This window comes from Salvelinus sp. IW2-2015, linkage group LG22 (assembly GCF_002910315.2).
Source record: "Salvelinus sp. IW2-2015 linkage group LG22, ASM291031v2, whole genome shotgun sequence".
Classification (NCBI taxonomy): Eukaryota; Metazoa; Chordata; class Actinopteri; order Salmoniformes; family Salmonidae; genus Salvelinus; species Salvelinus sp. IW2-2015.
Window position 1 is genome coordinate 20,562,992 of NC_036862.1, and position 13,500 is coordinate 20,576,491.

At 42.5% G+C, this 13,500-nt stretch overlaps 1 protein-coding gene across 1 annotated transcript in view; it reads right to left on the reverse strand.

Annotated features, from left to right (window-relative positions):
* The window catches only part of LOC139022813 (protocadherin-16-like), a 24,350-nt gene extending 11,119 nt beyond the window's left edge, over positions 1-13,231 (reverse strand). The window contains exon 1 of the mRNA XM_070434109.1: positions 12,859-13,231. The gene's annotated coding sequence lies outside the window, so the exon portion shown is untranslated. The remainder of the gene's footprint in view (positions 1-12,858) is intronic.
* Positions 13,232-13,500: the final 269 nt, after the last annotated feature.

Genomic DNA, 13,500 nt, shown 5'->3' on the forward strand with positions numbered 1-13,500 from the left:
TACTGACTATGTCCATCCTAGCTCGCTCATTAATGTCTTAATGGAAATTACTAGTTGCCTCTTATTCACTCATCGTTCGCTTATGCCATAGTTTGTACAGCTCAATTGTCAGTAGAAACCACATTTGTTTAAGCAAGTCAGCCATATCAGCTATGCTTTTTTTAAAGGAGTAAATTAGGCTGAATGAACTGTTTCGCTGCTAGCCAGGTGTAGCAGTGGTAAGGTTTCTGTTTCACCTGTCCTTGTTAATGTCTCCACCCCCTCCAGGTGTCGCTTGTTTTCCCCAGTGTATTTATCCCTGTGTTTCCTGTCTCTCTGTGCCAGTTCATCTTGAATGTCCAAGCCTACCAGTGGGTTTTCCTGCTTTTCCTTTTCTCCTTTTTCTAGTGGTTTTGACCCTTGCCTGTTCTGGACTCTGTACCTGCCTGCCTGACCATTCTGCCTGCCCTGACCTTGAGCCTGCCTGCCACTCTGTACCTCCTGTACTCTGATCTGGTTTTGACCTTTTTGCCTGTCCACGACCATTCTCTTGCCTATTCCCTTTGGATATATTAAACATCTTAAACTCCAACCATCTGCCTGCTGTGTCTGCATTTGGGTCTCACCTAGTGTCATGATACTTGCTGTTGGGACAGGTTTATGTAGGCCCTAACGGTTCGTGGGAACTGTTTGTCATCGTGCAATTAAAGTGAAGACATCAACACTATGAAATAACACATGTAATCATGTTGTAGCCAAAAAAGTGTTAAACAAATCAAATATATTTTATATTTGAGATTCTTCAATGTAGCCACCCTTTGCCTTGATGACCGCTTTGCACACTCTTGGCATTCTCTCAACCAGCTGCATGAGGAATGCTTTTCCAACACTTTTCCAACAGAAGGAACAAAATTCCACAAATTAACTTTTAACAAGTCACAGCTGTTAATTGGGGCGGCAGGTAGCCTAGTGGTTAGAGTGTTGGGCCAGTAACCGAAAGGTTGCTGGATTGAATTCCAGAGCTGACAAGGTAAAAATCTATTGTTCTGCCCCTGAACAAGGCACTGTTCCCCGGTAGGCCATCATTATAAATAACAATTTGTACTGGCTTGCCTTGTTAAATAAAGGTACATTTAAAAAAAATAATAATAATAATTTAAATGTATTCCAGGTGACTACCTCATGAAGCTGGTTGAGAGAATGCCAAGAGTGTGCAAAGCTGTCATCAAGGCAGAGGGTGGCTACTTTTTAACACTTTTTTGGTTACTACATGATTCCATATGTGTTATTTCATAGTTTGATGTCCACTATTATTCTACAATGTAGAAAATAGTACAAATAAATAAAAACCCTGGAATGAGTAGGTGTGTTCAAACTTTTGACTTGTACTGGAATGAGTAGGTGTGTTCAAACTTTTGACTTGTACTGTATGCTAAACAGAACCACTCTCTGAGTTCACTGGAGGGATTTACTCTGGAAGACTTACTCTGGAAGACTTACTCAAATCACCCACAAAATCCCTAGCAGAAAGTAGTTGGAGGCCGCATCAAGCACCATGCAGAAATAATGGCCTACATTCATCAACGTCCAGGCAAAGCCACTTAGCCTACACCAACAACACTTAGCTCTGATCTAGTACTGTATATCCTTGGGTATTACTTATTGAGTGTGATGATGTGCCTGAGAGCTATCGCCACTTGGGGACGTTTCCCTCCATTTCTCCCCACACAAATGGCCTGATTTTCTGGTAGCCTACAAACATTTCCTAACCTGATATTCCTTCAAACATTATGCTTTGTATTATATAAAAACACAATAGCCAGAATCTGGTTACCATTTCATTTATTTAGAAATGTTTAGCGTTTGTATTTCTTTTGTTTGGTACAGCCAACTTCTCTAGGCCTACTCACCATGGTGTCTGAACTGGTTTCCTAGGTGAGCACGCGCCGGCATGTTCACAGCTTTAGGTTGAGCCCTGATAAAGGTTGCAGCACTCTCCGTAGTTGGTTTCTCCGGTTTCGGTGTGTTTTCATAGTTTATTGTAAACGCTAGTGTTTATGCATAGTATGTCATTGTTTCTAGTAACTTTCTAATTGCTGTCCAGTATTATGTAAAACGAGTGTCATACTATTGCCTTTCAAGTGTGTTAATCACTGTTATTGAGAATTTTTCTGTTTAGGTGATGCATGGATTTAAATGCCAGGTTAGGGCAGGTCCTTTTAGGATGCTGTCTCCTCATTCAGGGAAGCATGGTCAACGTTTAGCATGGTCAGCGTCATTGAGGGCTTCAACCATGCTTCTGCCATTTTAAAGTAGTCAAAGTAGTCAACTGGGTGGGGATTCCTATTGGTTGTTGCCTCAATGGAGCTGCCCAGGCTGTCACAGAAGCTATGATGGCACAGATATAAAGATGAGTCCTCTTTTTTATAAAGGTGAGCACTCTGCTTTTAGATATAACTAGCTACCACACACCCCACAGCTCCCCAATAAAAAAACAACAAATTGGGGCGACCCCCTGGAGATCGCCCCCATAGAATTAGGCCATTTTGGTCAACCATGGTTTGCCAGTGCAGCGATAAGATATTGTGTAAAATAATGAATTTGAAGAACTTATCTGCACTGTATATTTCTTAGCAAGCTAGCCAGAGGAATGATTCCATACATGTTTTAAATATGTGATAATATGCCAACATTCCATTTAAACAATGTAGTCAATCCACAGCCTTACACTGTCTGAAATGAGTAGTAGATTATAGGATTTAGAAACGTTGTAAATGTGACAAGTAGGCTACTGATATTGTATCATATAATAGAACTTTCATCTTTCCAAGAAAACATTTATGATCTGTTTACATATATCTTAAAGGCTATTTATTTGCTTTAAAACAGCAACATTTTCTCTCAGCCTCATGGCAAAATGTGCATAATAACATGAGATTAGTTATAAAATTGCACATTTGCACGATTAAAAAATGTGTAGAATTGTAAGAAGTTAGCTGTTTCCCCCAATGCCGCATCATTGCAGGGGGGCCCAGAGAAACTGCGGCACGCCACTGCTAGGTAACATGCTGTTACTATAGCTCTGCCACATTATACTCAGATATGTGAGTTCATTGGCATTTGCCCTGTGGTTGAGGCACTTTAGCCTTTGTCCTCAAGTTAAGATAATATTACTATTTTGGACAATTAAGTTTATTGTATTATTTTTCATTAACTACGTATTTTGCATCTTGATTCAGTCTTCAACATTACCTGTGAAATAATGACCACCTATTTTTGCAGCTGATCCTTTGACTTTGTCTCAACTGCTGCTGTCTAACCTCACAGAAAAGCAACACTTACAGACCACGCACACACATCCACGCACACGCACGCACGCACGCACGCACGCACACACACACACACACATACACACACACATAGCACATGTGGCCCCTAATTATAGAAAATGGCCCAGTTCAAGGCTAAAGAAAATATGGACACGGCTACTTTGTTAACTGCCGCAATATCTGCTCTGGACTGCACTGTGAATGGAAAACATGCCTCATTTTTCAAATAAAAGCAGGTTTTTTAAATAACCTTTAAGTGTTATTAACCTGTTTGCACCAATTGATTTCACATCGCTGAAAGCAGAATGAGTCTTTACTGTGGGAGAGGGGTCACATTCTGTGTGCATCCCAAATAGCACCCTATTCTCTACATAGAGCACTACTTTTGACGAGCCCTGGTCAAAAGTAGTGCACTAAATAGGGAATAAGGTGGTATTTGGGAAGCAGATCTGAGACACATAACCTGTCTAAACAAACGCTGCTGCCGTCCTCCATTAGCCGGAGCCTCCACGTCACAGAAGGGTGCCAGAGTTCAGAGCTAAACAATCTGAAATAAAGGCCACTGTCAAACAGAGTGAACAGCAGCGCTGCCCACAGATGAAACAATCCCAGATGGTCCATCTACTACCAGCCTGTTTCATCTCCTGAACCACGATTGTGTCCCACATGGCATCCTATTCTCTAAATAGTGCACTACTTTTGACAAGAGCCCTATGGGGAACCTTATGTGCCCTGATCAAAAGTAGTACACTATTTAGGGAACAGRGTGCTATTTCAAATCAAATTTTAGGTATAGACTAACAGTGAAATGCTTACTTACTTTTCAAACAATGAAGAGTTAAAGATAAGAAAAACATTTAAATAAAAAATGTGAATAGTGACACGAGGAATAAATACACAGTGAATACCGAATAAAAATAAAGAGTAAAAAAACAGTACTGAGTCGATGTGCAGGGGTGCAAGGTAATTGAGGTAGCTATGTACAGTACWGTAAATATAGGTAGGGGTGTGTGCGTGTGTGTGTGCGCGATCGTGTGTGTGTTGGGGTGTCAGTGTAAGAATGTGCGAACAGACAACGACTTGAGAGGCGTCCAATTCTTCCAAGTGTAAGAACATGCAATTATTACTGATCAAGCMTCTCAATGCTGCAATCACATAACAGAGATAACTGAGATATGATACAGGCTTATCTCTGTAAATACAATATTTGTTCAAGGTTTGGTGAATGATTCATAGGAGAGAGGAAGAAAGTGAAATATTTAGCAGAAGTAAAGCAGTGCTTGGGAATAAGATTCTCAATGAGACTCATAAGAACTTCATTTAATCTTGTAAATCTTAATCTTATTTAACTTCCTTTAATCTTGGAAAAACTCGAACATCATCATAACAGATGTTTGATAAGAGATATTTCCGTTAAACAAAAKTAAAGCTAGACAAAGCACAAGTCCAAAGATATTCCCCCGATTATCCTCGTATCTCTTCAAAACACTTTGTTCCAACTAAGTACAGGTCTGTTTCTGAACCGTGCTTTATCAGAAGGTCTAAACTCAGTGTAGCTTTCACACTCAGGCAATGTTCCAAATGGCACCCTATTCCCTACACTTTGACTAGGGCTGATTGGGCTCTGGTCAAAGTAGTGCACCATATACAGTAGGCAATAGGGTGCCATTTGGGATACAATATATGCAGTAGGGTGCCATTTGGGATGCCGACACAGAATAATCAAAGCTAGTCACCAGCCAGGACTGTATGATCACAAATCCTGAAAATGATCTTCAAATTCCATGTCAAGACACCAGCTAATTCCAATAAAACTTATGAGCCTTGAAGAGCCGAGTGTTTGGCTGGGAGGGGAGCATGGGGCAAATTGGGGCGCCAGAGTCTCTCCACAATGGAAACCACAGAGTGAATTGTTAATCCGGACTGAATGGATATTAACATGACATGCATGAAGTAAAACTACACAAACACTCTGAATACTGTATATTGAGGCCCGGCTGAAACAGAGCTGTCTGGAGCCACATTCGAAGGTGCCACATTTCTGTATACTGTGGCAATGGAGACCAGAGAGTCAGGGATGTGTCCCAAATGACACCCTATTCCCTTTACAGTGCACTATTTCTGACCAAAAGTAGTGCACTAGAATAAAACAAATAGGGTGCAATTTGGGCAGCAGACAAAGTGCTTCCACAGGGGCAGGTCAAGGGGCCAGGGAAAGGGGCAGGTTAAGGGGCCAAGGAAAGGGGCAGGTCAAGGGGCCAGGGAAAGGGGCAGTTAAGGGCCAGGGAAAGGGCAGGTCAACAGGGGCCAGGGAAAGGGGCAGGTCAAGGGGCCAGGTTAAGGGGGCCAGGGAAAGGGCGGTCAAGGGCGCAGGGAAAGGGCAGGTCAAGGGGCCAGGGAAAGGGGCAGGTTAAGGGGCAGGTCAAGGGGCCATGGCAAGGGCAGGTCAAGGGGCCATGGCAAGGGGCAGGTCAAGGGGCAGGGCAAGGGCAGGTCAAGGGCCAAGTAGGGGGGAAGGTCAAGGGGCCAGGGAAGGGGCAGGTCAAGGGGCCAGATGAAGCCATCCCCATCACAGAGCTCTGATGTGCGCGCTGGTGTTTCCCTGGCTGTCCATGCACTCCCTCCCCTGCCATAACAAACACACAGAGAATTGGAAAAACACACGGCGCCTCCGTTCACACGCACATTCGCACACCACAACACACAGCCACACACACTCACACACCACAACAGACACAGACAGACAACCACACACAACACACACACAACACACACACACACACACACACACACACACACACACACACCACACACACACACACACACACACACACACACCACACACACACACACACACACACACACACGTCCAGGAAAAGCAAGATCATCTCTTTCCCACATGAACGAGACAGAATCAGACGGTCCTCCCTACGGTATTTGTTGGTTAGGGTGTTTGTGTAGGACGCTGTGCGAGCGAACAGAGAAAAACATGCGCTCCTCTTCAGGCCTTTGAACATGATCCTGTCAGATTTTGATATTGCTTGTGGGCGTGGCTGTATTGGGGGGGTTGCATCATTAGAAACACATGGGCACAGTTATCAGAAAGAGGAGCTGGAGCTGGCTCCTGACCACATACAGTAACAGCTGAGAGTAGAGGTCAACTGTATGGTTTTTGTTTTCAGATGAATGACTCACATGTCAAACGCTACAAGGCTGTGCCGTTAGTAGCAAGCTTGCTTTAGACTTCACATAAATTGACTACCTACACTACTGTTCAAAAGTTTGGGGTCAACTTAGAAATGTCCTTGTTTTTGAAAGAAAAGCCACTTTTTTTGTTCATTAAAATAACATCAGTTTGATCAGAAATACAGTGTAGACATTGTTAATGTTGTCAATTATTTATTTTTTTGTTTATTTTTTATTTCACCTTATTTAACCAGGTAGGCAAGTTGAGAACAAGTCTCATTTACAATCTGCACCTGGCCAAGATAAAGCAAAGCAGTTCGACACATACAACAACACAGAGTACACATGGAGTAAAAACAAATAACTCAATAATACAGTAGAAAAAGTAAAGTTCTATATACAATGTGAGCAAATGAGGTGAGATAAGGGAGGTAAAGGCAACAACAACAAAAAATGGCCATGGTGCGAAGTAATATCAATATAAGCAAGTAAAACACTGGAATGGTAGATTTGCAGTGGAAGAATGTACAAAGTAGAGATATAAATAATGGAGGGTGCAAAGGAGCCAAAATAAATAAATACAGTAGGGGAGAGGTAGTTGTTTGGGCTAAATTATAGATGGGCTATGTACAGGTGCAGTAATCTGTGAGCTGCTCTGACAGCTGGTGCTTAAAGCTAGTGAGGGAGATAGTGTTCCCAGTTTCAGAGATTTTTGTATTCGTTCCAGTCATTGGCAGCAGAGAACTGGAAGGAGAGGCGGCCAAAGGAAGAATTGGTTTTGGGCTGACCAGAGAGATATACCTGCTGGACGCGTGCTACAGGTGGGTGCTGCTATGGTGACCAGCGAGCTGAGATAAGGGGGACTTTACCCAGCAGGGTCTTGTAGATGACCTGGAGCCAGTGGGTTTGGCGACGAGTATGAAGCGAGGGCCAGCCAACGAGAGCATACAGGTCGCAGTGGTGGGGTAGTATATGGGGCTTTGGTGACAAAACGGATGGCACTGTGATAGACTGCATCCAATTTATTGAGTAGGGTATTGGAGGCTATTTTGTAAATGACTATTGTAGCTGGAAACGGCAGATTTTTTGTGGAAATTACATAGGCGTACAGAGGCCCATTATCAGCAACATCACTCCTGTGTTACAATGGCACTTGTGTTAGCTAATCCAAGTTATCATTTTAAAAGGCTAATTAATCATTAGAAACCCTTTTGCAATTATGTTTAGCACAGCTGAAAACTGTTGTCCTGATTAAAGAAGCAATCAAACTGGCCTTCTTTTGACTAATTGAGTATCTGGAGCATAATCATTTCTGGGTTCGATTACAGGCTCAAAATTGCCAGAAACAAAGAACTTTCTTCTGAAACTCGTCAGTCTATTCTTGTTCTGAGAAATGAAGGGCTATTCCATGAGGGAAATTGCCAAGAAACTCCCTTCACAGAACAGCGCAAACAGGCCCTAACCAGAATAGAAAGAGTATTGGGAGGCCCCGGTGCACAACTGAGCAAGAGGACAAGTACATTCGAGTGTCTAGTTTTAGAAACAGACGCCTCACAAGTCCTCAACTGGCAGCTTCATTAAATAGTACCCGCAAAACACCAGTCTCAACGTCAACAGTGAAGAGGCGACTCCAGGATGCTTTTCCAGCTACAATAGTCATTTACAACATTAACAATGTCTACACTGTATTTCTGAACAATTTGATGTTATTTTAATGGACATCAAATGTGCTTTTCTTTCAAAAACAAGGACATTTCTAAGTGACCCCAAACTTTTGAAYGGTRGTGTATGTATCACTTCAACTGCAACTAGCAATTACTACAGTTATCTGATGTGTCAACATATAGGTCTGTTATTATCCCTAGTTAACACAATCACAAGATGAACTAATCTCGTCATCAAATATAAACTGTGCAATTTATACTACAGTAATAGACTGTGTCATACTAACTGATGATCAATGCAACTGACCGAAGTTATCTGTTGTGACATCTTAGATAGGTCTGTTATTTATCTTCTACCATCTTCTCAGTTTCAGTTTCAAGTTGTATTAGTCATATGTACAGTATACACATGGTATACACCGTCCAATGAAATGCTTACTTGCAGGTTCCTTTTGACAATGCAACAACAATAAACAATAAAATATAAGAATACAAACATAAAGTAAATGGCTCAGTAGAATAGAATAAACATTTTAGTATAAGTATAATACACAATGTATAGTCCAATATTTACAAGTGTTTGGGGGAAGGGGGGATGGAGGCCAGTGTAATAACTAAGCAGTATAATAATAGTCTGGTAGCAGCAGTTGTAATGTGTGTAGCATGAGTGTATGTGTCTGTGTGTGTATGTCTGTGTGGGGGTGTGTGTGTGTGCATGAGTGTATGTGTCTGTGTGTGTATGTCTGTGTGGGTGTGTGCATGAGTGTATGTGTCTGTGTGTGTATGTCTGTGTGGGTGTGTATGTGCATGAGTGTGTGTGTCTGTGTGTGTATGTCTGTGTAGGTGTGTGCATGAGTGAGTGCATATGTGCTAAGGTGTGGAGAATCAGAGCAGGTGGTCAGTCCAGTTCAAGTGTTCAGCAGTCTGATGGATGGTAGATTGAAACTGTCTCTGAGCCTGTTGGTATCAGACCTCATGATCCGATACAGTCTGCCCAACAGTAAGGGAGTGAACAGCTCGTGGCTGGGGTGTGTGGATTCCTTGATGATGCTGTGGGTCTTCCTCAGGCACCGTTTCAAGTAGATTTTCTGGATGGGTGGGAGCACGGTCCCAGTGATGTACTGGGCTGTCTTCACCACCTGCTGGAGGGCCTTGAGGTCATGGAAGGAGAAATTCCCGTACCAGGCCGTGATACAACCGGTCAGGACACTGTCGCTGGACCCAGGGACCATGCCACATTTCTTCAGCCACCTTAGGAAGCAGAGATGCTTTGCGCCCTCTTGATAAGATGGTGATGGTGTTGTTGGTCCATGACAAGTCCTCTGTGATGTGGACACAGAGGAACTTAAAACTCGTGACTCTCTCTACTGCAGTCCCATTGATGTGAATCGGAGCATGTTACCTCCTCTGCTTCCTGAAGTCAACATCAACTCCTTTGTTTTGCTGATGTTGGGAGAGGTAGATGTTCTAAAGATGAACTTACCACCAAACATTCATAGTTCATACTAACAGACGTTTGGCGTCATACTATCATAACAGACACATGCTAAGCAGATCATGCCTTGTGAAATCATTGTCTAATCTTAACTTCAATCTAAGTGTCTGAAACACTGACGATGATGGGCCTATAAACACCTAGCTGTAGGTACTGTAGGTAGGTAGAGTCTCCTGAAACCATTAGCGTGCGTGTGTTTGTGTGTGTACTGTACACCTCCCTCAACCCTGGTCCATGATGGGAAAGCCAGTCCAGAGACACAAAGGCTCTACTGGCCAACTCGTCTACTGAGCAGATGCTCCACGACTCTCTGTCTTGGGGGAAACATGCTCTGCTGTACCAGGGGCCAGTAAAACTATGACAAACCGTAMCAGGAGCCAAGACAARGTCTGCGTCACAAATGGCACCCATTMCCTATCTAGTACATTACTTTTGACCGGGACCTACAGTATGTGCCATTTGGGATGCAGTCTAGGGCCTGCCTGGTCAGTCTCTGGCTGTGTTATTACAACAATCCTGACAAAAACAACCAGAACATCCATAAATGATTGGCTTTGCTATGTCAGACCAAGACTAGAGAAAGTAGATATGACCATCAAAGACTGAGCTGGACACTTTCGATGTACAATGTAGCTGCATACCTCTGTTATTACTGTAGTTAGCCTTGATACGATGTTGATATATACTTCTCTGTTACGGCTGTAAAAAACAACAACCAGGAAATCAATCAGAAAGTCTTGGCTCTGGTATGCTGTTGTGTTCATTCCCCTCCATACAGTATGTTATAAACCCTTCATCCTCATCATCACCCCAGGCAYACTGCAAATAGAGTCAAATAATTACTTCATCATGGATCTTCTGGGACTTGACTGATGACATAATCATTGGATTGTCATAAAAGCCCCTCCGAGGATTTCGGCTGCGGTTTCATCCAACAATTCTGCATAATTTCCATCACTGTTTTCTTTGTAAACTGTATACAGTTTTTCTCCTCAGTCCAGCCACTCTACTGTGATTGGCTTTAGCACAACTCTTTCCTTGGCTTTAGTCTCCTGTGATTGGAACACATCAGATGTAACCAATGGCTGCTTGCAAAATCATATTCAGGAAATGAATGGCCCATCATCAAAGCACTCTTAGACGATGCACCTAGCACTCATGCCTCCAAAGATCCTGTAGGCTTTAGCTCAGTGAGCTAGCACAGACTTTTGGCATGCCCTCTTGTTTCTATAAGAAAACACCAAATGATACAATGAGCTATCTATCTCACATGGAGCTTCACTGATAGGAGATGTATTTGGCATTCCTCTCCAGCGGGGGATAATGACTGTCATTGTTACCTCAACTATTATTATTATCGATGAGGACCAGGAATGTGCCTTGGCCCTCCCCTCAAAATGGATACGATGTGACATAGGTACACAACGTGTTGCAGGGAGCTTTGACACAACACTGACACCCAGGAGGGAAAACTCCAACATAGTGTTTTAACTGATGAATGGGTGGAGAGAGAGAGAGGGAAGGAGGGAAGAGAGAGAGGGAAGGAGGGAAGAGAGAGAGGGAAGGAGGGAAGAGAGAAAGAGAAAAAAGGGAGGAACGTCAGCATACTGGTCTTCCAGACAGTGCTCCAGGACGATAAAGAAGGAGGATGACTCTGGAGCACCATGGAAACCAGCATACTAACAGATAGAGGCTGAGTCCGGAAGGGTACCTTATTCCCCATATCTAGTGCATTACTTTAGACCAGAGCTTTATGGTCAGAGAATATGAGCTATGAGCCTATGAAATGAGACCTGTAGGCTCTGGTCAAAAGTAATGCACTATATAGGGAATATGGTGCCATTTGGGAAGGACACCGAATACAGTGGAGTGACACCATAGTGAATTATTTGACTGGTGGAGAGAGTATTATTAAACTAATTGTTTGAGATTGATGCGTTGGTTATGGTGACGTTGCCAATGAAAATGTGCTCTAAAACAGTATGGGCCATGACGGGTAGCCTACCACAGATTTGAATTCTAATCTATAACATAATATTACTTTCTCAATCATTTCGGGAAACCATGACCAATCGCTTTAAAGGTTTGATGTGTTTTTGTTATAATCATATTAGTGGTGTGTGGTTGTGTGACTCTTTGACTTCTTTTAAAATGTCTTAAATTATATTAACTGGCAAAGCAAGGGCAGCTAGAAATATATAGTTCTATCGATGTGTCATTCGTTGTTACATAATTCGTTTTTGCTTGGAAAGTTTTTTTTTTTAARTTCAAAATGTTGAAATAGGATAAGCTAGAGTTTAGTATCGCAGCTAGAGCTATAGATCCTACAGTCTGCGGTAGGGGGACATTGCCGTCGTGTTCTCTTTTATCGCATACAATGCAATATAATGTAGGACCTATTGTTAAATTGCCCACATCTGCATATTTTTTTTCTCCATTCTACATCCAAGACTTAAAGCTCCCCCCTCGTGGAGAGTTGGCAGCAGTAGCCTAGTGTTATGCCGTCTGAAATAAGTGCTTGCCCCCACAGAGGGAAGCAAAATCACAGAGTTAGAGAGCAGCGGAGAGGAGAGCACTCTGTCAGGGCCAGATGGTTTGGGTTAGAATGAGAATCACTATTCAGGCAGCGGTTCCACCGTTCTGCCTGCCTGTCGATAGCAGTTTCACCGGTCGGGATAATCATCAGCCTATACATAATGTGACAAGACCTAAACATCACTGACAGCTGTCCCATCCATAGGTCCTGCTGACTTCTCAAATAAACATCAATTTAAGTGTAAAAATKTAATTGAGAGTAAATGTGATAACTGTATAACATATCAGTGTCAAATACCCCAAATAAAGATGTTTAAACTCATTTCCTGGAGTCAATTCTACAAAACTTATTTTTGCACTTTGGACCCAAAATAGTTTAAAAAAAGTGTATTAAAAAGAAGAAAAAGAACAAGACAAAATATTCAGCTTTAAAAGCCTCCAAGCTTGAAAATAGTCTCTATTCTGGACATGACAACCATGCTAAGATTTACTCTCAAGCTTTAGCCTAATAAAACGTCCATGCAACTAGTGCAATGTATAACAATGTATGAACGTATCGCAACAAYGTATCAAATGTATCTCAACAATGTATAATTATTACCACGTTGTCTTCAGCTAGCGAGGTGAGACAGACATTTGACAGTAGTAAAACACCGCAACAAGGACTTACATTCATCTGCTTCTTCTCTGCCTCTTTGAGCGCACGCACGTCTGTTAGCAAATATCCCAACTATTAACGGTCGCTTCTTCAAACAAATCCCTTGTGGAGTAAAAAAGACAGAGTAAAATCTAAATTAAAGTTTTAAAAAACTAAATTATATCCATTTCAGAAAGACAAAGCGGTATCCTTTAGAAAGTATCCTTTTGGATGGTGAATGCGTTTTCCCTCCAGCAACCTCCTCTTGTGATTTMTTCTGTACCCTACTCCTTGTCAGGTGACGAGGGATAGGCAATTSAAAAWAACTTTTTCCGCGAACGTTTCCTTTCTTTGGTTTCAATTTTGTAGTCAGAACGTTATCAACTTCTCTGCATCGGGACAGCATCCACACTAACCGTTACTGGAGCGTCTAGTTGCAAAGCTGCTGCGGCTGCTGCCTCCCCTTGCACGGAGTGAAACCCGACACCTCTCTATTGCTATGGACSGCGCTCCTTCAGATTGGGCAAATGTATTCAACAAGTGAAGAAGTGTACGGTTATGTTGTTTGACAGCGCTGTGCTAAAGAGATGCCACGGAGAGAGCAGAGGAGAAGAGAGGAGAGGTGGAGAATTCTGAACTCTGGTGCCACCAAGCTATGTAAAAGAGAAGTGTATA